Source organism: Anabrus simplex, chromosome 1 (genome assembly GCF_040414725.1).
Source record: "Anabrus simplex isolate iqAnaSimp1 chromosome 1, ASM4041472v1, whole genome shotgun sequence".
NCBI classification, from domain to species: Eukaryota; Metazoa; Arthropoda; class Insecta; order Orthoptera; family Tettigoniidae; genus Anabrus; species Anabrus simplex.
In genome coordinates this window covers 289038466-289066368 of record NC_090265.1, presented here as the reverse complement: position 1 = coordinate 289066368, position 27903 = coordinate 289038466, and the positions used below count along the sequence as shown (strand labels likewise).

The following is a 27903-nucleotide window of genomic DNA, read 5'->3' as shown; positions in this document are numbered from 1 at the left end:
TCTGGAGAGTTTGTGTATGTGTAGCATTGCGTGGATCGTATGAACGAAACTATTAACGAATTTGTGCGATGTCATCAGAGCTGCAGTAAGGCTTGTACCCACTTTGAAGCGGAATTGTTGTTCTTCTTTGACGAATTATGCTGGGGGGTCTTGTATGCGAGATTTTTTTCATTTTCATTGTCTCAGGAAGCCGGGGGGGGGGGCCTTAATACATGAGTAAATATGGTAAATATCACGTGAGATACGTTCACTTCCTTACATAAAACTATTTTATTGCCACTACGTCTATTCCTTAACAACATACAGTTATACACAACACTACACTATTAAGGGAAACACACTGAAGCAATTTACTATTGATTCTGTCAAGTACAGATATCAACAAGTTCTCACACTGGTCATTCACTTCAACATCACACAGTCGATTCTGAAAAGTACAGATATCAACAAGTCTGTACACTCGTTATTCACTTTGCCATCACAAGGCAAGACTGACCACTCTCTTACTCAAGTTGATTCTGACAAATACAGATATCAACTCACTCCAACCAACATTCTACATACTCTTATTGTACCTTCTCTCTCTGTCACTGTCTCACTGACTGACTGACTGACTGACTGACTGACTGACTGACTGACCAACCGACTGACTCCACCACAGAGTCCAACACTGACCCCACCATGGAACCCCACACTCACTCCGAGTCCAACACTGGCTGACTCTTGGCCTGTCAGCTCAATATTTATACTGTTCAACAAAGAGTCTAGAAATATCGACTTCTGGAAATGTTCTTGCAACATTCTAACTGGAACACATCTGAACATCAATCGATTGACTGGCCTCTCGATTGGAGTAGATTGATGTCTCCACAAAGACGCACACAAAATGCTGTCAACTTGCGTACATAGATTTATTCACAATTATTTACAAATGAAATGCACATAACCTTAATCACTGTTGTCACAAACAAAACACTTCACTCCGAAAACATCAACAAACTACCATTTCAACAACTGCCTATCACGGAACCCACGGAACAACCTTGAAACAGATGATTGCTGACTGCCACAGCATATTGGCACAAACACGACATGTGGTCACAAGTACAACTCCTGTCAAACCATAACTCCAACTAAACAGTAACTTGTCTCTAGCATCAAGACCACCTCCTTATATATGTGCCTGGCCAGGCTTTTAGAAAGATATGTTACAAAATACCTTCTCGTAAATTCTAGAGTGCTTAATACATAGATATAATGTACAGAATATTCTACCATCATCTAGTGTCAAAGATACATCATTCTGGATGTTACAGTGTGTTTCACAATACTGTAGTGGATTACACATCATATATACAGGTAATAATAAATTATATACAGGTTCTTACATAAACTGAACTCATATAAATGTCTATATACAACATTAATAATAATAATAATAATAATAATAATAATAATAATAATAATAATAATAATAATAATAAATGGATGTAAACATTCATAGCCATACATTACAAGTCATAATAATAATTATTCTTTTAATTTTTTCATTTTCTTCATCTCAAAAAGCCAGGGGTGGGGTCTTAATACACAAGGGGGTCTAATAAACGAGTAAATATGATAAATATCACACAAGATACATTCGCTTCCTTACATAAAACCACTTTATTGTCGCTACGTCTATTCCTTAACAACATACAGTTATACACAATCATAGAGATAGGGACCCTCTTAGAGGCAGCCCTGACCAGGGAGTGGCGCCCCTGCTTATGTGAGTCCCAGAGCACATTGACCTGGTGTGTAACATCTGGTAAAGGGTCCCAGCTCAAGGTAACGAGTGAAGACTTCAACAGCAGCAAAAGAGGAGAATATGATTTGGTACGGTGGAGCTGGCGGAAGAGGCAACCCTTTCCTCTGGGGTTAGTACAGATGGAACCTACTGCCTTGTGGGATGAGGAGGGATCCTCAAAGGCTAAGGGAGTAAACCCCAAAAGGAAATCCTCAATTGTGTTAGGCCTAGCAAGCCAGTAAAAGAGCTTATTTGTAGTTGCTTTCAAAACACATAAGAGCCTAGGAACGCATTTATCAACTAAATTAAGATGCCAGCATGAGCACACTCGTGTCAGGGATGATGGTTTATGGCCTAATGATAGACAGGGTCCTGCAAAAATGCCTAAATCCTGGAGGAGACTAACACGGATTGGGACCATCAACTCACTCACTCACAGGAAAATGTGAAGAACTAGTGGACCTCATGGAAAGGAGGAAATTAATGATACTCTAGCTGAGTGAAACCAAATAGAGAGGGCATGGAATGAAGAAATTAAGAAAATGGTATACACTGTATTGGCATTGAAATAACAAAGAGATGAGGAATGGTGTTGGTTTCATCATGAATAAAGATCTAGAAGGAGTCATTGACATTCATTATGTTAGTGAGAGAATAATAAAGGTGACTGTGCATTTAGGGAAAGAAAAACTAACTTTGGTACAGGTGTATGCACCTCAAACTGGATGTTGTCAAGAGGATAAGAACCAGTTTCTTGATGATTTGAAAAAGTTATTAGTAAAAAGAGAGTAATCATTATAGGAGATCTGAATGCACAGATTGGGATGGATGGATAGAACAGGATATGAGAACGTAATGGGACCTCATGGATATGGTGGACAAATTATGGAAGGTGAACATCTCCTTGAGTTCTGTATCAGGAATGGGTTGGTGGTGAAAAATAGTTGGTTCAAGAAGAAACAGAGCCATGCGATAACACGATACAGTTGGGATGGACTACAAAAGATTGTAATTGATTATGTCATCTCAGATGAAGAAAGGAGCAGAATGGTACCAGATGTCAGAGTAATAACCAGCGAGAACCTTGACAGTGACCACCATCTATTAGCAGTGGACGTGACAAACTCCTATGTGCCAAAAGTACAGAACAGGAAAATGCCAAAAATCAAAGTATGGGAACTCCAGAAAGCAGATAAGAGAACTGAGTATCAGAACCGGATCAAAACCCTGTTACCAAGAGATAAAAAGAAAACTGGAGAGGCAGAATTGACCAGACTAAGGGACACATTGGTTAAGGTAGCAACTGAAGGTTATTGTAAGACAAATATGAAAATAATGGAGAAGGTGGAATGAAAGTGTGAGAGCAGCAATCAGGGAAAGAAGTCCGGCTCCATGGCTAAATGGTTAGCATGCTGGCCTTTGGTCACAGGGGTCCCGGGTTTGATTCCTGGCAGGGTCGGGAATTTTAACCATCATTGGTTAATTTCGCTGGCACCAAAATTTCTTCTTATCTCTCCCGCTTTCCATGAGCTAAATGATTTAAATTAAACCAGTGTCGTAGCAATCACTCTTCGCTTCTATACTGGGACTGGGTGTATGTGTCGTCTTCATCATCGTTTCATCCTCATCATGATGCGCAGGTCGCCTACGGGAGTCAAATCAAAATACCTGCATCTGGTGAGCCGAACATGTTCTCGGACAATCCCGGCACTAAAAGTCATATGCCATTTCATTCTTTTCAGGGAAAGATATATCTTGTGGAAAGAAAGGGATCGGGAGAAAAATAAACCAGATCTTACTAGAGTAGCGTCAAAGAATGGAAACCTTGAACAATTATACCCAAACAAGAAAGTGGGCATTAAAAGAACAGTTACAGAAGAGACTCACTGTTTTCAAAATCTAAAGTAAAAAACCCCTCTGCAGAAGTAATTGAAGAATACAAAAGAATCAGTAATAAAATAACCAAATTGAAGAGAGAGTTACAAAAAAGGTATTATGAACACAGATTACAGAATTGCAAAAACCAAAAAGAAACATGAAATCAGCCATCTGGTGGTAAATGATGTCAGCATTACAAACACAGAGGACATATGCAATAACCTAAATGAACTATACGTTAATGTAGCTGAAAATATAAGAAAAGGTCTTCCTGAAGATGAGCAAGTTCATGGCAGCACAACAGCTGAAAGCCAAACTAATAGTATTTTCATGCCTCCTACTGATGAATGTGAAGTGCTCAAAATTATCACTTCTCTAAAAAATAAAAATAATTTAACTGAAGATAAAATAACCAATGTCATGTTAAAAACCTGTGTTGAAAGTTTAGTGCCATATATTGTGGAAATTATTAACCGTTCAATTCTCAGTGGAGAAATACCCCAATTACTCAAATGTGCCAGAATTGTACCTATCTTTAAATCAGGAGATAACACAGATCCATCCAATTACAGACCAATTAGTATATTATCTGCAATTGGAAAACTCATAGAAATGGTAGTAAAAATTAGATTGGTAAATTTTCTGTGTAAAACTAATTACTTTTCCAATAATCAATATGGGTTTATCCCAAATAAAGGAACTGATAATGCTGTATTTGATACAGTGATAGATGTTCAAAAGACCTTAGATGAAAATAAATTAGCAGCAGGGCTACTCATAGATCTTAAAAAAGCATTTGTCCTCGTTGACCACAAAATACTTCTGAACAAGTTAAAATTAGCAGGAATTAGGGGTTTAGCACACAAATGGTTCCAAAATTATTTATCAAATCGAACACAATATGTGATGATTAACAATACTAAAAGTTTTAAGCAGCAGACAAAAACGGGAATACCACAGGGCTCAGTACTAGGTCCAATTCTATTTCTGATTTATATTAATGACATACAATCTCTAACACTAAAGGGGAAATGTAAAGTATTTGCTGATGATATCTTAATAACTTACAAAGGACTATGTGAAACGCAAATTATGGAAGACATAAATTGTGACTTGGACAAGTTATCGGACTGGGCTTTATCTAAAAAAAATGATCATAAATGTGACTAAAACAAAATACCTAATCTTTCATAAAACAGCCCATAAGATAACAGCGGCTAACACTTTTATCCTAAAGGACCAAGTAATAGAGCGAGTCAACTCAGCTAAGTATCTTGGTATAATATTAGACTCAACACTTTCCTGGAAAAGCCATATTGATTACGTAATCAGCAAAATTACCCCTTTGATAGGAATAATGCACAGATTAAGATACAGTAATTTTTCTCATCAACAATTATTGAAGTGTATATATTATGCAATGATCCACCCACATCTAACATACGCAAGCTTTATTTGGGGAAGATGTAGGAAAGATTACATTAATAATTTGGAAATCCTACAAAAAAGAGTCATCAAAATCATGTATGGATTCCCCTTCCTCAAACCATCACATGAAGTTTTTTCAGAGTCAAATATTCTGCCATTCCATAAACAAATTGCATTTTCATCAGCAGTCTTTATGTATAAGTTAGACAGGAAATTAACCCATTCTACTGTTAACTTCTCCCATTTTAGTGAAATTCATGGATATGAAACTAGAGGATCATTAAGGATATATCCCTCTCATTCTAATTCAGTAAAGTACGGAGTGAAAGGCATAGAATCATCAATGTTTAGGGAATATAATGTGTTACCTCCTGTTATAAAGAACTTTAAATCGGTTATATATTTTAAGAAAAAACTGAAGGAATATTACTCTTTTACAGATATCTTAATATAATCTCTATATAACTTGCTTTAATTAATACAATAATATATATATTGTCCATATTTAGTATATTACAGCCATGCAATATCTGAATATACTTCTGAAAAACAATGATCCTAACATGTTAAAAAAAAATGTACTTGTCACTTTACAGAAAAGCCATTGTATATGAAATGTAATTATTGTGTTGCCTTAAAAAAGTATGTACTGTATTGTCCATATTACGAGCCAAAGGCTCGTGGGACCTTTTGTCACCAATAAATAAAATAAAAATAAAAAAGACCAAGGCATGGAATATATTCACTCAGAAACTGGAGGAAGACAGCAGAGTCAATACTATATAGTGTTATCAGAGGTAAAAGGAAACCAATGAATACCATAAAGGAACTTGAAGATGAAAATGGAAATCTGGTTTAGACAGAAAAAGACATGAGAGAATCCTGAAGAACTAATTCGAGCACCTACTGATAGACCAGTTCAAGAACAAAATACAGAACTGGAAATCAAAGCCTACAATGAAAAACCTCCCATCACCTGGACAGAAACTGAGACAGCTTTAAAATCTATGCCTAAAGGAAAATCTTCAGGTGCAGATGAAGTGAATGCGGGCATGATAAAGGCAACAGGCATACAGGGTATACAATGGCTGCACAGAGTACTGAATGCAACAGACAACAAGATACCTGCAGATTGGAGCAAGAGCGTTATAATTCCCCTGTCTAAGAAAGGCAGCAGATGGAAACCCACCAACTGTAAAGGAATAACCTTGTTGTCTCATGGGCTAAAAATTCTAGAGAAGATCATAGAAAGGAGATTGAGAACTGTAACTGAAACACAGTTAGAGGAGGGGCAATATGGATTCAGAAGTAACAGATCAACAATGGATCTAATTTTTAGGACCCGCATGCTAATGGAAATATTGGGAGAAAGACAAGAACCTGGTCATTGTATTCCTGGATAAAGAAAAGGCCTATGATAGTGTTATAAGAGATAAGATTTGGGAGTGTCTGAGGAAAAGAAATGTGCCTGAAGGACTGGTAAGGAAAATTCAGACGTTGTACAAAGACTGTACTAGCTGTGTACAAATTGGGAAAGGTCGATCATCATGGTTTGAGACCAAGAGTGGAGTTCAGCAAGGAAGTGCACTGTCCCCACTACTGTTCATCACTGTTATGGACAATATAATGAAGAACATCAAGGAAAAGTTAGGTGAACTGAATGCAGTGGCCTTTGCTGATGATATAATGAATTTTGGGTGAAACAGAAGAGGAAGTACAGACCAGACTCAACATATGGAAATCCCAGTTCCAGGAATATAATCTCAACATCAGCAAGACCAAGACAGTGGTGATGGCAGTCAACAGAGAAGGGTGTCCAGCAAGTGTAAAACTAGGAGACCACCAGCTAGAGTGTGTGGATAGTTTTCCTTACCTTGGAAGTGTAATCTCTAGTGATAATATGGTCAGAAAGTAAATTACAAACAGCATGTAAAAGGGATCAAAATTCTACCAACAAGTAAGAACACTTTTATGGGATGATATGATTCCAAAACCAGCCAAGCTGATGTTGTTTAACAGCTATTTCATACCAATACTCACCTATGGTAAAGAAGTGTGCACCCTCCCAAAAAGAGATTCATCAAGACTGCAAGCATCAGAGATGAAATTTCTTAGATCCACCATCCAGAAGACCAAGATGGACAAGTTAAGAAATTAAGAAGTGAGGAAGGAAGCCGGAATAAAGACATCCCTATTAGACCGAATCAGCAAATCCAGACTACGGTGGTACGGGCATGTGATGAGGATGGAGCCTATAAGAACAGCCAGAATAAATTTGGAAAGACAGGTGGAGGGAAAAAGACCTGGAGGAAGACCTAAAACCTGATGGATGGACATGATCAAGATTGATCTAGTTACCAGAGGATGGACAGTGGATGATGTTCTCCATGACAAGTTGTATATGGACAGGAAGAAGTGAAAGAGCCTCATTAACTTTACCTGGGAAACTGGAACTGTACACTGATGAATAATAATAATAATAATAATAATAATAATAATAATAATAATAATAATAATAATAATAATAATAATAATCACGCCATGCCGCTGAGCAGCTCAGTTGCAAAGACGTCTGCTCTCTTCACTGGTCATAATAAAAGACACAGGAAACAAGCTTGACTATGGCCAAGGTGCCAGAAGCCGGAAATGGAGTAATCAGGAGATAATCATTTAGGGCATGGGAATACAGTTGCAGCTCTCACATTCACCAATAAGAAACTTTCTTATTATGGCCAATAAGAACTCACTCTGCCTTTAGTCCAGTAAGTTCTAGAATGATGCAATTGAGATTTCACCACAAATAACACGTGACAAAATAGTGTGTTTCACAAATTACCTACCCCATTAAAACATCCTGTTACACAATATAAAATCTCTTCAAACAAACATAAAATTTCACCTTAACAGTTTTAAAATCAAAATTGTCCATACATGTTCATTATTTGTTTTCTACAGTAAATCCAAAATAATATTTTAAACAGCATAGTAAACTTTAAGTCCGATGTCAATCTTATATTATAATAATAATAATAATAATAATAATAATAATAATAATAATAATAATAATAATAATAATAATAATAATAATAATAATAATAATAATAATAATAATAATAATAATAATAATAATAATAATAATAATAATAATAATAATAATAATAATAATAATAATAATAATAATAATAATAATAATAATTCAGGCTCGACACTTGCATTATTTAACCATGGGCGAGAGAATATTGTTTTCAAGTTATATCAGTTTATCACACTTGCGTCAATTTCCCCCCTATAACTTGAAACAATTTCCACAGTCTGTCACACTCGTCGACTTTGCTTTGGTCGTAGATTGTATTTCTCTCTTCCTTGATGTCGCTGGATGTGCTTTCCTCTACTTGACCAGATCGTGTCGTGTCAGGGGTTGGGGTTGGGGTTGCCACGCTGCCAGCCTCTTCCTCGATGATAGTTGACACATTCTCCTCATGACAAGACTGAACTGTGTCATCAGTAGCCTCTCCTCCAGGTGGACATGTGGTAGTACCAGGGTTCCTCTGTATGCACCGCGGTTGGGTGACTCACTGCAACTCCGATACATTGACCTTGACAGGAGGATTGGTCTTTAGTAAGTAGACGTCATGTCCCAACTGCTTATCCACCTCAACGGGACCAACCCACTTAGGTGTGAGACCTACGTGAAATCGTCCAATCTTATTACTGACTGGGTGCTTACATCGCAGTACTTGTTGCTTGGTAGGAAGATCTTGGTCTCTACGACATCTTGAGCCTTGGCCTGGGTAAGGGATCTCTTCTCGGCCAAAGTTTGCATCTCCTTGATGTTCTGCTGCTGCTGCTGCTACTCTGCCAGAGAAACAGCTGCATCACCTTGACCAGAAGTGGGTGGTGGATGAATCTCCCAATCCCTGGTGCTGTATAGCTGTCAGCCAAGGAGCAGCTCTGCTGGGGAATAGCCAGTGACACGGTTGATGCGTTGTCGCAGGGAAAAGATTGACTTCGGTATCTGACGGTCCCACAATTGATGTTCTTTGTCTATCAGGTGGACCAGTAGCATCCTTTTTAGCTCCTGATTCTGTCGTTCTGTTGTATTGGCCCTTGGGTTGTAGGTAGGGGTGCTCCAGTGCTCCACATCCCATTCTGTCATCATATGCTGCCACTTACTCACCATGAACTGACACCTGTTGTCTGACAGAATACACCGTGGGTAACCATAGTGGCTGAATACCTCATCTTGTAGAAGGCTGGTGATGTGTCCCGTCGTGGTTTCTGGTATCGGAAAGGCCTCACCCATCTTGTGAAGAGATCGGTGATTACTAGGAGTCCTGTTTTACTTCGTGGAGTTCCAGGGTAAGGACCTATCAAGTCCAGGACTACAACCTCCCTAGGGCGTTGCAGCCATTTTCCTTGTTGACTGGAACCTGCCTTCCTGTTGCTCGCTTTGGTGCAGGCACATATGTAGCACCCCTTCACGTAGTCCAGGATGTCTTTCCGCATGTTCACTCAGAAGAATGTTTGTCAGATAGACTGATACGTCTCTTCGCCTCCTGGATATCTGGCTTCAGTGCTGTCTTGGAACTTCTCGAGGATATCCGCCGTGTGCTGTCTGGGGATCACCACTACTGCAGGCATGTCGGAGAGGTGCGACCTCTACATTAAGTGTCCTCCGTGAACCCGGAAGTTCTTGTAGTACATCTTGAATTCCCTCGGCACGAGTTGACTGTTGGTGTTCCATCTTCTAATCCATTCCTTCATGCTCCTACAGGGCTTGTCTTGTTCCTGCCACTATTTGATTACTCTCAGACCAAGCTCCATCTTGATGGTTATAAGGACAGGTTCCTTAGGCTCACTCTGGTATTTTCGTGGGAACTCCCCCTCGACAATGGTGTTCTTAGCTTCAGGTTCTATCACCAGGTGCCTGGATAAACAGTCTGCTCCTATGTTCGTCGATCCTGGAACGGTGACACATATCAAAATCAAATTCTGCAATTAACAGAGCCCGTTGCATCAATTTAGATTTTGAGCCAGAGACCGAGTTCAACCATTTGAGAGTGGCGTTAATGGTGTAGAGCTGGAACTTCCTTCCCTCTAAGTAGCCTCTGAATTTGCCCATGGTCCACACCACGGCTAAGGCTTCCTGTTCGGCAGTGCAGTTGCGTTATTCGGTGGGAGATAGCTTTCTGCTGGCATATTCGATGATGTCCCTTCCGCCGTCACTCCTCTCCTGGAATGACACTGCTCCTAAGCTTGAGTCGTTGGTGTCCGTCTGCAGGCACATCTCCCTTTGAGGGCCAGGTGGGCTAGACAGGGAGCGTTACATATCGCAGCCTTAATGTCTTGGAATGTTGCCTCTTCCTTGTTAGTACATCGGAATGGGCGGTTGTTATTGAGTAGATCGGTGAGTGGTATTGCCTTCTCTTCAAAGTGTGGCATGAAGCTGCTATACCACCCACACAACCCAAAGAACTAACGTACTTGTCGCTTGGCCCACGGGCATTCATCTTCTTTGATAGCTCAATTCTTCTCTGGTTGCCTTGCTAAGCCTTCAGATGTTAGGACATGGACAAGATATTCTACGCGGAACTGGGCGAAGTGGCACTTCTCCAGTTGGCAAGTCAGTCCATGAATCTTCAGTCATTCTAGGACTTTCCTCAGATGTACACTGTGTTCTTGAAAATTCTTGCTGTGAATTAAAATGTCGTCAAGGTACACTTGGCAAAATTCTCCAACGTATCCTGATAATACCTTATCCATCAGTCGCATGAAGGTGGCAGAAGCATTCTTCAATCCGAAAGGTATTACTGCAAACTGGTACAATCCTCTCGGTGTCATGAAGGCGGTCAGTGGTCTAGAACTTTACTCGACCTCCACTTGCCAATATCCAGAGTTGAAATCCAGCGTGCTGTAAACCTTAGACCCACTTACTTGTTTAAGCAAGTCTTTCAGGTCAGGCATGGGTTAGGCATCACTAACCTTGTTCAACCTGCAGAAGTCCACACATAGTCAATACTCCCCATTCTTCTTCTTTGGTAGGATGATAGGTGAAGCCCAACAGGATGTAGAGGGTTTAATGAGACCTTGCTCTTCCATCTCTTGAATCTTCTGGATGATGAAGTTGTCTTTATCTGGGTTGATTGGATATGGATGTTACTTGATGGGTGAGGAAGCGCTGCATTCAGTGGTGTGCGTTACCGTGGTAGTCCATCCTATTTTATTGGTGATGAATTCCAGAAAGCCCTTTAAGGTGCGTCTCAGCTCCTCTTCTTCACTCGGTCAAAAATGCTTTAACTGGATATCTCCCAGGTCTATGTCAACTTCTGTATCCTTGCGAGTACGGAGATTTCCATCGTGCCAGGCATTCCTCAGATGTCTGTCTTTTCCCAAAAAGACTTTATGAGCTGCATAGTCCAGGATCACCTTGTATTCCACCAGAAAGTCATGACCTAATATGATGTCAAGTATCAGGTTCTGAATCACTGCAACATCAATTACAATAGGTATGTTCATGCATTTAGCAGTTAGGTTAGTCTGTCCTTGAATGAAATAGGTTACGCCTCCCGCTGCTCCCACTACCCTTACGAGGGTGAGACTTCATAGGCAGTAGTAATCTGGTGAGAGTCCTGGTGACAAATTAATGGCTTGCTTGGCTGTTGAGTATCACTGAAAAATTATCGTTGCCTATCCTTAAGATGATAGCTGGGCGGGGTTGGCCTGTTCTACTCACAATCTGACCAATCCCTCTCCCCTTGACCAGGGTTGCTTGTCCTTCATGTCCTGATGCACATTCCTGTTCCCGGTCCCATCCCCACCTCAATCCAGAACGGGCCGGACCTAGTCAAGGCTGGGCACTTGTTCTTCAGCTTCAGGTGTCCCGCACTTCTACACTGGTAGCACTTCCTAACTGCAGCTTTGCTTTGCTCTTGTGTTCCTCCTCCAGCTGGGCGATGATTCTGAATAGATCATCAAAGGATCTTGGTTGTGATACTTTCACTAGGATTACATAAAATCAGCTTCATGGTCCGTATCGCACTTCAATAGATTCATAATTAAGTATTTATTTATTTTCCACCTAGTCGATACAATGATTGCTTAAGGCAATTTTTAATGGTCAAAAGTGGTACATGTTTCATATATTATCAACATCTTCAGCCACATAACACTGTTTAGATGAAAAATATATAAAATTGACAAAGTAATGCTTTAGAGGAAGTGTCCTTAAAATTAACATAAGATTGACAAGATTAAAACAAACAAATAACTCAAGAGAAAATATATAAATTATTTCTACAATAGAAAGCAGTCGTCAAGGAAACACTTGTACAATATTCCATAGAGAAATATTGTCCTAATAAATATTCTTTTCTTAATAATTCATGAAAAAAGATCAATTTATAAATTAAAAATTATACAATTTATAAGTAATTATCGAAATGATATCTGGAAAGATATTGTTTTTGCTTCCATCTGGGTGCAGACACTTGAAGAGTTGGCCAGTGGGTTGTGCCTCAGTCAGTAGCTTCCTTTTCATGGAGCTCTTCACCCCATCCATATTAAACCTAGTGAGGAATTCCCTCTTGAAGTCCATCCATTTTAGATTTAAACCCTTCAAGTTATTTCACCAAGTAGCAGCTTGCCCCTTTAATCGCGGTGTGATGAGTTCCACGAAGATGTCTACTGGTACATTAGTCCTTCCTAACCGACTGACCAATATCTTGATGAGGCTAGTCGGGTTCTCTTCTAGTCGCCCGTGGAATTCCGGAAGGCTCCCTATAATCACCTTTGGGTCTAAGTGTGCCGTATTGCCGGTTAGGTTTGAAGGGGTTAGAGGTATGTTGATACGTCCTGTTTGAGTTAATCTATCTTCTACTGTATGAGGGATGCTTTCCCTTATATTCTGCATATGTCCTTTGATGGTCGAAAACCGCTTTTCTAACCTTCCTTCAACAGCAGAAATATGGCTCCAAAAATTCCCCTCGACAGCAGAGATTCGGCTTTCAAAATTTCCCATTTCTCTCAATGGTAGAAATCCTCCCCTCAACCTATTGCTTTATGCTGGAAACCTGGATTTCCACTTCCTCCTTGAGGTTCGAGATATCCCGTTCCAGTTGGCTTACTCTACTATCTATCTGGTCAGCCTGTCCTAGTTTTGACCTGTTGTCAGATATCTGCTGTGTTATAAGTGATAAATATAATTATGGTTCCATATTGAAGATACTATACTTGTAGGATGCTGATTAATTTATTATTTAACCACCTATTCAATACATTATAGTTTTTATACAATTAGGAATTGATCATTATTACCTTATGAAATGTGAGACATGTTTCACCTTTCTTAGAAGGCATCTTCAGTCACTGTACCTCCTCAAGGTTATATCAGGCACTTGATTTATAATTAAAATATAATTACTAAGATTTAATATTAACATACTTAAAATAGGAGCAGTCTAAAGGAAAAGAATAACAATATTTGGTATTAAAATGAATAACAACAATGTCAGCCGTTGGCTGTTGATTACTAGCTGTGACAAAGGTACATAGTACAGTGCTTAGTAGCAGTGGTCTGTTTTGAAAATTTAAATATTATATTATTTGGAATGTTAGGAAAAATATTCCAGCAATTTGAAAGAATGTTAATTGAGACCTTATTCAGAAGTAAAGATGTAATAATTGAAAAATATCTGGTTGAAGTCTTAGGTTCGAGAATTTCGGCTTGCAATAAGTAATTGATGATTTAACATTGGTGTAAAAGGAAAGCTTGACTGGAGTCTCTTAAATTGTTTACTAGTTTAAAATAGGTGCAGTTGAAGAAAAGGTCGAATAAACACCTTTGGTGCATTATGAACAACAACAATAACAGCCGTTAGTTGTTGATAATAGTTGTGTGAAGGGTATATGGTATAGGGTTTAGTAGCAGTTGCCAATTTGAGTTTTTCAATATAATTTTTCTTTTAGAATGATAAGATATTTAATATTCAAGTGATATGAGAATGGTTAATTTAGACCTTATTCGGAGATAATGTTGTAAAATTGAAAAAAGAAAGGAACAACATGTTGAAATCTTTGGCTTGTGATATTAGCCTAGTAAAAGTAATTGATGATTTAACATTTGGCATAGTCTATAGCGAAGGGATCAAATGTTAGAGTAAAATAAGAACTTCATTGGAGTATCTTGGCTCAAAATAAGTCTTCATTAATCTTACCAGTGAAGTGAAATTGTAAGTAGTACAGCATGATGGTGTTGGTGCGTGCTAGATGCCAGCGTGTTGATCAAAGGTGACTCTAATTTGTAATGTATGGTGTGGATGCCAAGTGCGTGTAGATAGTCTGTAATTGAGAATATTTATTATTAAACTTAATGTTCAAAAGAAATGAGCTAAGCAGTGTCGGGTATGACACTTATCTTAGTAATAATAATAATACCAGTTATATTCTGAATAAGGTGGTCAATGCCATACAGCTAGACAGCAGAGTCCATTACATGCAGTGAGCAATAATGTGGGGCAAACACAGAAGGTAAAGTCATGGTAGGTACATGGACATTAGAATGAATAGGGTAAATAAAAATTTTTGAAAACAACCAAAGGGCAGAGCATATGTATTTTCAAAATTGCTATCGAAAAATTTAGTTATAACAACAGGATTAAAGTGTTACAATTTTCCCTGTTTTTTGTTGTTGTGGTACTCAAAAGAAACAATTTCATACAACATCCAAGACTAACAAGGCCATTCAGCGAGTACTTTCAAAATGCTTAGGCGCAATATTGATCCTGACTAGAATTTCTACTATTTTTACATGATAAGAAACAACATGCTTTGCATTACAGTAGGAAAGTGCAGAAATAGATTAAAGATCATAACCCAAAAGAAGGTACAAAATTTGAGGAACAAACACTGATTGTAATAATACCTAGGGTACATATACGGAGTGAATAAAATCACAAAGATTGTACAAATATTATCAAGGAACGATAAAAACCTCATGACTAGAAAAAAAAACCCAGAGTAATAAAGCACTTCTTACAATTAGAAGGGGTTGAAGTGAAATGAACCATATTTCATGGAACAACAACTAGATCAGCACCAATGTTGACGAGAAATGGTAAAACAGGCTGAAGCTAAAAAGAATTGGGATTCGTGAGTCACAATTTTATGAATCCCACAATACAATCTCTTTTGTAATCACCTCAATTATACAAAATCAGTGTGAATGACACAACTAATTAATAACAGATCTAAAACAAACATTATCATTTTCTAACCTTTGATCCTTCACTTCTTTCTTTTATTTTTTTGAGGATCAGAAGGGAATGACTCAGTGGAAAGATGAGGAAAGAGGATGAAAAAGTCCGCGCACTCAAAATTCTTGACAGTTCCCACAAAATATGTACAACCTTCCAAAAATCTACGAGACGCCTATTATCAAATTCAAAATCATATGTCTACAGTAGAAGATACTGCCACAACACTTTCGAAAATTTAGGAATTACAAGGCTTGAAATGCTACCAAAATAGTAAGCCCATGTTTCAAAAGAATTTTCACTGAAATGAAGTTTTGTATGTCAAGTCAGAAGGGCGAGACCAATAGCTCAAATATTCAAAAGTTTGTGTGCATGTTGTTTGCTCACCCACTTCATCATAGAAACCAGTTCATAGACCAGAAGAAGTACAGTCCAGCTGTACAAGGACAAATAAAGACCTCCACACAAGTATCACCTCATATCCTAACTTGCCACAAAGAAAATCAACGTGAGCTTTTATAGGCGGAGGGTAGCGAACACACAACATGCGAGAAAGCTGACGTAATGATATAGATGTTGATTCCCAAAGGGAATCTGAAATATTTGTCCCGAATGAGTAAATTTATAATACCAATATAAATGGTCCGTTATTGGACATTAAAAATTTTCCAGCTAACTCATTCCTGGTTGCCAGCGTTTCGCCCTCGTGTGCTAGGCTGGGCTCATCAGTTGGTACCTAGCACACCTACCAAGACGCTGGCTAGCGCATACCGTGGAGGCCACTGCATAGGCTACTTGGAGCCACCGGCAGTGCCAATGCACTATGAGAGATAGTGTCTCACTACCAAAAATTTATGCCTGCTTGGCTATCAGATGATATAGATGTTGATTCCCAAAGGGACAATACCAAAATTTATAATGTCCAATAACGGACCATTTATATTGGTATTATAAATTTACTCATTCGGGACAAATATTTCAGATTCCCTTTGGGAATCAACATCTATATCATCTGATAGCCAAGCAGGCATAAATTTTTGGTAGTGAGACACTATCTCTCATAGTGCATTGGCACTGCCGGTGGCTCCAAGTAGCCTATGCAGTGGCCTCCACGGTATGCGCTAGCCAGCGTCTTGGTAGGTGTGCTAGGTACCAACTGATGAGCCCAGCCTAGCACACGAGGGCGAAACGCTGGCAGCCAGGAATGAGTTAGCTGGAAAATTTATAATGTCCAATAACGGACCATTTATATTGGTATTATAAAGCTGACGTAATACGTGATGTGAGCGGAGGAAGGAGGTGTGAAGAATCATGCACAGTAAGCAAAGAGCCAGCCAGGCGAGTAGATGGACAGCTGATCAGATGCGACACATGGCAGCAGGCGGCTCGCACAATGCAGATTAACAGGGCGACAAAACATGTAAGGTAGGTGAAGAAAAGTGGAGTCCTAAGTCACACAATACTCCCGCTTCCAGAGGTAATCCAAAGGATGGGTGATCGTAGAAGGTAAAAGATCCATGATGATCTCCCGGAGAGGCGCCTTCCCCGGAACACGATGATGGTGGTCGTCGATAGCAGCAAGGAGCGGAAACAAGAAAAAGAAAAATGAAAATGAAATGAAATGTCGTATATGGCTTTTAGTGCCGCGATATCCCAGGACGAGTTTGGCTCGCCAGGTGCAGGTCTTTCTATTTGACGCCTGTAGGCGACCTGCATGTCATGATGAGGATGAAATGATGATGAAGACAACACACACACCCAGGCCCCGGGCCATTGGAATTAACCAATTAAGGTTAAAATCCCCAACCCGGCCGGGAATCAAACCTGGGACCCTCTGAACTGAAGGCCAGTACGCTGACCGTTCAGCCAACGAGTCGGACAGAAAAATGAAGACAACAAATGTAAGAAGAAAAGGGATGGGAAAAGCAAAAACATATAAAGGAGGAATGAAAAAGGCCAGGACCAAATAAAACAGTACAAAATAGTTGTTTAAAGTAAAAACTTCATCACTGATCCGTATTGAACTAATAGTTACAATGCTAAAAAGAGAAAAATGTTCCACCTTTTCAATACAATAACACTGTTGCACGAATCAATGTAGCAACATATTTAATTAAATATTTAAGTTCCAAATAGACCCATCAGGGGGGAATTATCATAGGGGGGTCAAGCATGAAAGTGATAGGTGGATGGAGGGAAGATGAGTGAGCAAGCAAAAACATATTCAGCAATTAAATATTTAATTAAATATGTTGCTACATTGATTCACGCAACAGTGTTATTGTATTGAAAAGGTGGAACATTTTTCTCTTTTTAGCATTGTAACAAAATAGTTGTGGCTTCATAAAAAATTTAAGTTTCATAAATCCCATGAAAAGTCCTAAATAGACCCATAAGGGGGGATTATCATGGGGGAGTCAGGCATGAAAGTGATAGGTGGATGGAGGGAAGATGACTGAGCAAGCAGAAACATATTCAGCAAACAGAAATATCAATGCAGCCAAATACGTTCAAATATAGACAAAAGAAAAAAAGGTGGCTAGGGGAACAATAAATGGGAAAAAACTTTTTGTCAAGGACTAGGAGCGAGAGGCACAGAATCACCCTCTCCCCCCAACACAAGGCTATTGAGAAAACTTTTTCAAAAGAGAAAAATGAGCATTCTTAATATCTTGAGGGTTAAAGACGGATTGCAAAAGAGCAGTTGTACAGGAAGGAAAAGAAAGGATCTGAAATGGACCAAGCCATCGAGGAGAGAGCTTGGCAGAAATATTGTGAGAAGCAGAGCTAATGGGATGATTCTTACATAAAACGAGGTCAAAACGCTTGAATGTAGGTGCCCTAACATGAGAGTTACAAGTTTTTTATGCAAATATCTAGCCTGAAGCAGTTTTTGAAAAGCATCGTTCAATTGAGAATGAGTAAGTAAATGAGGAGGGGTATCAAGCAAAGATGACAAGTTCCAAGTTAAAGCCAATGGTGTGTGCAATTCAAGACTGAGAAACAACTTTGTAGGAGTATAAGATGTAGAGCTATTCTTGGTAGCATTAAGGGCAAGGACAAATTAGTGTAATTCCTTATCCCAAGATTTATGGTCGTGGGAGTGAAAGATAGATAGGAAAGATTTCAGATTTTGATGGTATCGCTCAACGATACTTGTTTGGGGGTGATACGGTGAAATACAGATTTTTTTATGCCATTAGAAAAACAATAATCATAAAAGGGCTTTGATGTAAAAATGGTAGCCTTATCGGAAATCAAAACTTTAGGAAGACCTGTGATGGGGAAGATTTAATTATGCAGAAGATTAATAATAGTTTGAGAAGATACACTACGCAACAGACACACGATAAGGAATTTGGAAAAGCCATCAAGTAGAGTGAAAATGTAGGAATTACATTGTGAGGATTTAACTAACGGTCCTACAATGTCGATATAAAACTTTTCGGCAGGAAAAGTAGCTGGAGAAGCAGCATAAGTGCCATAAGGTTGGTGATTAAGAGGCTTATGCTTCTGACAAAGCTCACAAGTGTAATGGATTTAAAATTATTTTTCGCGATGGTACGATGCATTTGGTTATGTGTCTATTTTCTTGTCTGGCCTTCCGTGTATTCAAACTTCAGAATTCCATGGACTTCTATAATTGATGATGGTGTGCTATCTAGCGGTCGACTTGGAATTTAAGCAGCGAGATAGCTAGTTGTGGTGCTATCTGGGCGCTAGATGTGAAGCTTTCTCTGTCGTAGTCTGTCGACAATGCAGATAGCAGTTGTTCCGATTATTGATTTGTAGTTTGAAGACGGAGGAACCTATTCTCTACTGATTGTGCTTTAAGAAGAGTAGTAAATCAAGATGCAAGAAGAGGAGATGGTGGAGAAACTAGACCATGGGTGATGGATTGTCCATCTGGGCGATAGGCCTGAATATTTGGTTATCCTTCTGAATTTTTTAGTTGTATATTTGTTTTCTTCGACCTCCTAAGTAAGGTGCATCCATCTTTGTAGTGAACTAAGCGACCTAGGAATGGATTAGATAATTGTGTTAATACGCGGAGATATTTAAATTCGTATGTGAAATTGGGCATGTGTTTTTAAAAGAAATTAACTTCCTAAAACAGGTCTTCATAAAAATCTTGTAACATGATAATTTTTGTTTTAGGCTTCAGTGTTGTAATAATCATGTTGGCATTTGTTTACCTTCTTGACTTCAATTAATTTTAGTTTGGTGCACCAAAACAAGTTATTTTTTTTATTATAATATTTTCAAGCGAATGTCGGGCTACTAAAAGAGAATCTGTGGGACTTTAATGTAGGACTTCTAATGACTTCCTCGGTACTTCAAGTGCTTGTTTTGATTTCGGTGCTCGTCATGTTACATCTGTGTAACAGAATGCAAACTTACCGTGGCCATGCCGTGTTGACATTGACATTTGAGGATCGTCGTATTATTGGTAACTTATTATTTCAGCTGATTTTTGGTGTAGATCCTTGTGCGTGTGGAATGTTTTTCGTTGAGTTTGATTAATTCATTTGGTTTAAGCTACCGTTCATTGGAGAGTATTTGGGTTATTAATCCTAATTTTGGATTTATGCCCATGTTTCGAATAATTTCTTGGTATTAAATGAAGTCATGCCTTTTCTTCGATTTGATTAATTTTAAATGCAGGCCTGGAGTGACCGAGAATTTCATTAGGAAAGTTTTCAAGCTTCTTTCAAAATAGTTGTCTTAAGATTTTAAATCTTCTATTGGCCTACGTTTGTTTATTTTCAAAACATTTACTGCATCCTGGCAATTTGAGTCAGTGTTAAAATAATTTATTTTCAATTAATATCCTTAATTAATTTTTCTGAATGGTGTGCACGTTCATTGTGCGGTGGTAATTCATTTGTTATTTTGTTTGAGGTCAAAATTTTTTTTTTTTTTAAATTATTTTCCTAATTAAATTTGGTTTGATCAATTTATTTTGAGTTATTATTTCAGCCAATTAATTAAGTAAGCTTATTTTAAGATGATTCGCTAGACCTCTTGTGTCCAGAGTTTCCACAGTGTGCGACGACCTTTTGATTGGGATAATCGTAAGTAGTCCTTCACTTATTTTATCCCTGGTCGTGCTAACACTCTTGACATTTTCCTTATGTTGTGAGAGTGTGTTTGGTAGCAGATTGCGTGGTTGCCTTGCAACTACGTTCTGTTATTCTCATTATTTGTGTTGGTATCAGATTGTGTAGTTTTCTGTACAGCTACGTTCTGATATCTTGTGGAAGCATATTTTTCTTTCTTGTTTATTGTAACCGTTGGCTATGTTGTCAGGCCGTTGATATCACCTTGGCTGAAATAATAAATCAATTGAGACTAGTTAACTAAACTTGTGAAGGGAAAGACAGGCTTGTGTGGAGTGCTAACCTTGGCGTTTTCTGTTTCATATCAAAATGAGTGCACGTGCCGTGTTGTTGCCAAGAATGCTGAGGAAGGGTGAGCTGTTGTACGAGCTCGATATTCGGGGTTTGGTGTCCACTGGTTCTATGGAAGGCGATGTTAACTTGCTTCTGGCCTGCCTTGATTCCCCTGTAGATCCAGGTAACATGAGCATCGACTTGGGTGAGTCAGTGCAGGCAATGTCCAGTTCTATTAACGAATTATTAGTGTTTGTAAAACAGTTAAAAGAGTGTAATCCATCAGATTACCAATTGAGAAGATTAAAAGCTCGTACCAATCACTTTATTAACAGGGTGCAAGATTTGATTTCTCTTGGACCTGAAGGTGAATTGATGTCTCAATGTACTTCGTTATTGACTTCAGTAATTAATGTTTCGGTTGAACTCGATTTTATGATTAATATGAAGAAGGTTGGTCAGTTATCATTAAGTGATGAGATTGAAACTAACGAAGGTAACAACCTTGGTGCCACTAATGAGTTAATTACTTCTCAGACCGTCAATAATCCATCCTTATCTCATTGCTGCGGACTTAGTCCTGCGGTTGAGAATTTGTTGATTAGGTCATGTTCGGCTCCTAATTCTATTAAGGATCTTTTCAAAAATGTAATGACCTTTTCTGTAGATTCCATTGACGAAACCATCAGATTCCTGCGGTTTCTAGTAGAGTTATCTGAGTCGGCTAATGTGTATTGCATGGATGCCCTGGAAATTTTTAGAGTGTTATTTCCCAACTGTCAAGGTGTTCTTAAAAGAGAAATCTCTAAGGCTATTAGCAGTAATTTAAGTGTAAATGAATTTCACGAGTTGATCTTGGCAAGATTTATTCCGTCCCTTGCGTTGCAAAGTCTGGTTCCAAAACATTGTTATAGGACGCAGTTCTTGCATGAAAATCTATTGGCCTATGTCTTGGATTTGAAATTTTATTGCGAGGTTTTTAAAATCATGGTACCGGAAGAAGAGATGGTAGCTTGTGTAATCAAAGGCATTACTCCTCAAAATCGGTCCTTTTTATCTTTGACTAAGTGTCCTAGTAATTTTGGAGAACTTGAGGAAGCCTGTACATTTGCCGAGGATGTAAAACATGGAGATGAGACCCGGCACACTAGGTATCCTCCTCCCTCTGTTTCGTGTAGGACTAATAATTTTACTACTCATCGTGTCATCTCTTCTTCATCCAATAAGGGGTATGCTTATGGAGCTAAGGAGCAGCCGAGAAAATATTCAACCTAATCTCTGAGCATGGCCTTCTATATCTGTTTACTGGTGTAAAACATTAGGTGTGGAATGGTGTGCTGTGATGTGTTGCGCTCTTTCATTATTATTGGCTGAGGTCTGTTACCTTGACATTGATGATGGTATATATTTATTTGGCCTTATTACCCTTTAATAACCACTGTTATTTTCATGTTGGTACTGTACCTTGATTGTTAGTATTTGATGATCGGGTGTGTACATCATGGTTTCTTGAAAAATTATTTAATCAGTGATGTAGCTGTGCGCTTTGGTGTGTTTTATTCTGAAATTAATGAATCTTATCTGACTTATTAGGTTATTTCTTAAATTGGGTTTAATTTACCTACTTCTAATGTGTAGTGAGCTTGATGTGTGCCGTTATATGCATCCACTCTTGTGCGATCAAGTATGGGTTATGTCACAATCAATTAGTGATATATTTTTTTTATTTTGCCCTTGTGTGGAATTCGATATGAATACCATCTACCTTGTATGACTATCGTTACTGACCTGGTTAATGTTTTGGTTATCTCTATATGTCAACCGTTTGTTGGGCAGTTATCATCATGGTTGAGCCATGTGGATCAGTATCTGATTGGGATGACTTGTTGGTCTTGTACCTAAACCTTGGAGTTTTTACTGGTTTTCCCTGTCTTGATTATTGCTTGCATGTGTTCTGCTATTCTGATGTGTCGAAGCCCTCTTACCTTGGTTGTGAGGTATTCATCAGGTGTTTGAGCCACTTCAAGTTTCTGTAATCGTGATCTTCTTGGTTGAGTATTAATTAATTTACCTGGCCTTTCTTAATTTCTGTTTGTTTTCATCCTGGGGTAAACCTTATTTGGTGATTGATGTTTCTCATGCCTGACTGTCCCTTGCATTGTTGTTAGTGTGCACCCTCGTGGTAATTATGTATCTGGTTCTTGTGATCTGGTTCCTTCCTTCCTCTCTTCATTCATTGCCTGTTGACCCGACGTCCTCTTGTGTTTAACCTTTTTCTGTAAAGCCCATTTTATGTTTACCTGCCACTCAATGGCATTTTCTCTCAGTGGTTCTTATGTCTCTTGACATGGTTGTTGTCATCTTGCCGTGTTATTGGATTTGATACTTAGGTATGGGACTAAATAGCAAATCCTCTAGCCGGTACTGGAATCCTACTAATGATGGTTTATGGGGGCCATTTGCGGTGTAACTGTCTTTTTCAAGGATTCTTGAGCATTTCCATCGACTCGACTTCTATTCCGCTACTTATATTTTATTTACCTCGTCCCCTGGGGAATATTGGGGAAGGTACCTGTTTTGCCGTGGAGCGACAGTGTGATCTTGACATCACCTATTTATAGACCGGGTAATGCCGAGGTTCTGCAAAGGACAACTGTGGTATATGTAGTTTGGGTTCTTGCTCGTTATTTCCCTGTTGGTTCTTCTAATCGAAGGATTTAATTTGCCCTTTTTAATTGGTTGGATGTTCCATGGTGGGATGAATTGTATCTGTGTTTCTGTGAAGTAGGCTAGTTACCTGATTCTAGATTATGTTCCCTCCTGAGTTTCTGCTATCTCTAATTCTATGCTGTTTGATCTGATGTTTGATAGCTTTCCATTAATTGTTGATCTGTTGTGATGACAAACTTATTGAGCTCTCTTCATCTAATAGTACTAGTGGTCTCCAACTGATCGGGCCTATTTTGCCTCGCTATGAATTGTTTACCATTTCTATCTTGGATTTTGCTTGTTTGATATCTAGTTCTAGATTATTTGAAACATAATTATTAATTGTGGATCGATTGCTTGTCCTTCTTCTTATTCAACTTGGTGATGTAGTTGTGGAGGAAAGTTGAACCTGTGGCTGTTGAAAAATTATTTTTACGTTCTGGTCTGTCAATTATGTTCTAGTGTTTTGAAGTTGTAGTATAGTCTACTGTTAGGTGTTCTTGCCATCTTCAAAGGGGAAGTGTAAGGAAAGTTGTGTTAAGTGATTTCATCCTGTGGAAATATTGAATATTCGTGTGGACTTCATGTTGTAAGGTGATCTGGTATCCTGCCTATTCATCGCTGTTATCATCATTTCCTTAGGTGTTTTGGGGGAAATTGGGACTTGTTTTATTGAAAATGTTGTTTAATTTGAGTTGTAGGTTCATGTAATGTACTTAGAGTTTTACTTCTTCCGTCCGTTATTGTGAGGTGATGTTGAGATGGTTAGAGGATTCATGACCTAAGGAGTGTACCTCCTTTTGACCTTAGGGTATGGTTTCTGATCCTTGAGTATTGGTGAAGTTTGGTATCATGGGTTTGATTTTGGGAATTATGTTGGGGTGGCATTATGGTTTCGTTGAGAGGTGACTGTGTTCCTCTGAAGTCATGATGGTGTTATTGTGGTTGTTGTGAAATGATATTGGGTGGGCACTCTGTGATTTGTGAGATGGTGTCGAGGATTTGTATGTCCTTTACCTTCGTGGCTGACACATCGGCACTGGCGGTCATTTGAGTGGTGATGTATTGTTGTTATTTGAGTTACTTATTTTGTGGGTTATTGTAGTATGGACACCTTGAGGAGGTTGTACATTGCCTTTTTATTTCTCTCTTGGTGTCAAAGGTGGATTTGGTGAAAACTCATTTTATGTATCTACAACTCATTTTGGGAAAAATTCTTAACTATGTGTTTAGTTTCGGGTCTGTCACCTGACTTGTGGTTCAACTTCTTATATTCTCTGCCATAACCCGTTCTTCTGAAGTCATCTTGCTTTTGCTTGGGGATTTAAACGTTCATTTTAATTAACCTGCCTGGCTAAGGCATTTTATTATGGGAGTTTCACCTGAATGATGTCGTTGATATGGTAAGTTATCGTTCTGTGATGTAGAAGAATAAGTATGGGATTATTCGGTTCGTGCAGTCGGTACTGCGGTCATCGATCCTCTACCTGCATATGGGGGCTTGTAGAAGGAGTATATGATTTCAGAATAGTGTTGTTTCCCGTGTTTCTTCTGGTCATTTTCTGTCCCGGTGTAGGTGTTGATATTGTGTGTGATTGCCTGGTAATTGCTGATAGTTCGGTTGTTGATGACCCACCTTACGCGTACCTTACATCTGAATTGTACATATGTCTCCAACTGTAATTAACCTTTTACCCTTGGCTCTAAACATTCATATCTTCTACGCTAGCTTTGCTTATTGTTCTAAACGTGTTATTCAGTATTCTTCTATTTATTGTTTCTTGTTTTCACCTTCTGCTTGGAATGAGTATATGTGTAGTAAGCCTATGGAAGTTGAAGCTGTGAGAATGGAATATTAATTTAAGCCAAGAAATGATTTGAAAATTTAAAAAGAAAGGCTTTATCATCTATTGATTTGGGGGTTATGATTTCACAGATATGACTGTTAAAATTTTATCTTTATTCATGTATTGATTTATTCGCTACTATTAGCTTGATGTGGTAATTTAGCGTGAGTGATTTGATACTCTGATTATGCCTCTTGCTGTAGTATTCTGTACTGATTGGAGGAAACTGATGATAAAGTGATTAGTGCGATAAGTTACTTAAAGAATTATCTAATGTTTGTTGCACTGACTTGCTTCTCGTGGAGGCTTATGTTTTCCTAATTATTTTTCTATTTTCTTTCTTCTTCTTGTGTTTTCTTTTGGGAGGTATTTATGTGGTAATTTGGTTATCACTCATGAAGTCTTGTCTTCCCCTATTATTGTAGCCCGGAATCAATTTCAAAAGAGAATTTTGTTATGTTTAAAACATTGTAAGACCTGTCTTATTGTGTAGGTTGTACCTCTGAAAATTTATTGTGATTATGCGAAGTTCGATTACCTTAGAAACCTCGGTATTATCTGCACATTTCAAGGAAAACTGGCGTGCTGATGATATTGCGCGTGAAAACTGGACTTAATTGAACACTAAACAACTGCGTGTGGTCTGTATCCCTGTTATACCTCACCCAAGTATACCTCTGCTCTCCTGGAGAAGTGTTTATGTTAAATTATTCTAGATGGAACTTTTCTTACATATATTCTTGAGACAACAGATGGTTTTTATCTATGACTGCTTGTTATACCCCACCCCAAGTTGATGGTTTCGGGGGGGAGGCTGTAATGGATTTAAAATTATTTTTCGCGATGGTACGATGCATTTGGTTATGTGTCTATTTTCTTGTCTGGCCTTCCGTGTATTCAAACTTCAGAATTCCATGGACTTCTATAATTGATGATGGTGTGCTATCTAGCGGTCGACTTGGAATTTAAGCAGCGAGATAGCTAGTTGTGGTGCTATCTGGGCGCTAGATGTGAAGCTTTCTCTGTCGTAGTCTGTCGACAATGCAGATAGCAGTTGTTCCGATTATTGATTTGTAGTTTGAAGACGGAGGAACCTATTCTCTACTGATTGTGCTTTAAGAAGAGTAGTAAATCAAGATGCAAGAAGAGGAGATGGTGGAGAAACTAGACCATGGGTGATGGATTGTCCATCTGGGCGATAGGCCTGAATATTTGGTTATCCTTCTGAATTTTTTAGTTGTATATTTGTTTTCTTCGACCTCCTAAGTAAGGTGCATCCATCTTTGTAGTGAACTAAGCGACCTAGGAATGGATTAGATAATTGTGTTAATACGCGGAGATATTTAAATTCGTATGTGAAATTGGGCATGTGTTTTTAAAAGAAATTAACTTCCTAAAACAGGTCTTCATAAAAATCTTGTAACATGATAATATTTGTTTTAGGCTTCAGTGTTGTAATAATCATGTTGGCATTTGTTTACCTTCTTGACTTCAATTAATTTTAGTTTGGTGCACCAAAACAAGTTATTTTTTTTATTATAATATTTTCAAGCGAATGTCGGGCTACTAAAAGAGAATCTGTGGGACTTTAATGTAGGACTTCTAATGACTTCCTCGGTACTTCAAGTGCTTGTTTTGATTTCGGTGCTCGTCATGTTACATCTGTGTAACAGAATGCAAACTTACCGTGGCCATGCCGTGTTGACATTGACATTTGAGGATCGTCGTATTATTGGTAACTTATTATTTCAGCTGATTTTTGGTGTAGATCCTTGTGCGTGTGGAATGTTTTTCGTTGAGTTTGATTAATTCATTTGGTTTAAGCTACCGTTCATTGGAGAGTATTTGGGTTATTAATCCTAATTTTGGATTTATGCCCATGTTTCGAATAATTTCTTGGTATTAAATGAAGTCATGCCTTTTCTTCGATTTGATTAATTTTAAATGCAGGCCTGGAGTGACCGAGAATTTCATTAGGAAAGTTTTCAAGCTTCTTTCAAAATAGTTGTCTTAAGATTTTAAATCTTCTATTGGCCTACGTTTGTTTATTTTCAAAACATTTACTGCATCCTGGCAATTTGAGTCAGTGTTAAAATAATTTATTTTCAATTAATATCCTTAATTAATTTTTCTGAATGGTGTGCACGTTCATTGTGCGGTGGTAATTCATTTGTTATTTTGTTTGAGGTCAAAATTTTTTTTTTTTTTAAATTATTTTCCTAATTAAATTTGGTTTGATCAATTTATTTTGAGTTATTATTTCAGCCAATTAATTAAGTAAGCTTATTTTAAGATGATTCGCTAGACCTCTTGTGTCCAGAGTTTCCACAGTGTGCGACGACCTTTTGATTGGGATAATCGTAAGTAGTCCTTCACTTATTTTATCCCTGGTCGTGCTAACACTCTTGACATTTTCCTTATGTTGTGAGAGTGTGTTTGGAACCAAATCCTCTCCTCATACAAGGCCAAAAAAATTGAGAAGCCAAGTGCGAATAGGTTTTTGCTATCCCAAAATGTACCCCAACAGGTGAATTATGAAAGTATTTAAAGACCATGGATTGTAAATCAGAAGGAAGAACAAGACGAGGAGTAGCCCTGGGAGTGGGTTT

At 38.3% G+C, this 27903-nt stretch overlaps 2 protein-coding genes across 2 annotated transcripts in view; one reads left to right on the top strand and one right to left on the bottom strand.

Annotated features, from left to right (window-relative positions):
- LOC136856716 (toll-like receptor 13) overlaps positions 1–14431 on the bottom strand; it is a 222203-nt gene extending 207772 nt beyond the window's left edge. Inside the window, exon 1 of the mRNA XM_068231075.1 lies at positions 14308–14431. The gene's annotated coding sequence lies outside the window, so the exon portion shown is untranslated. The remainder of the gene's footprint in view (positions 1–14307) is intronic.
- Positions 1–27903, top strand: part of LOC136864159 (dynein axonemal intermediate chain 7) — a 658911-nt gene that overhangs the window by 441476 nt on the left and 189532 nt on the right. The window lies entirely within an intron of this gene.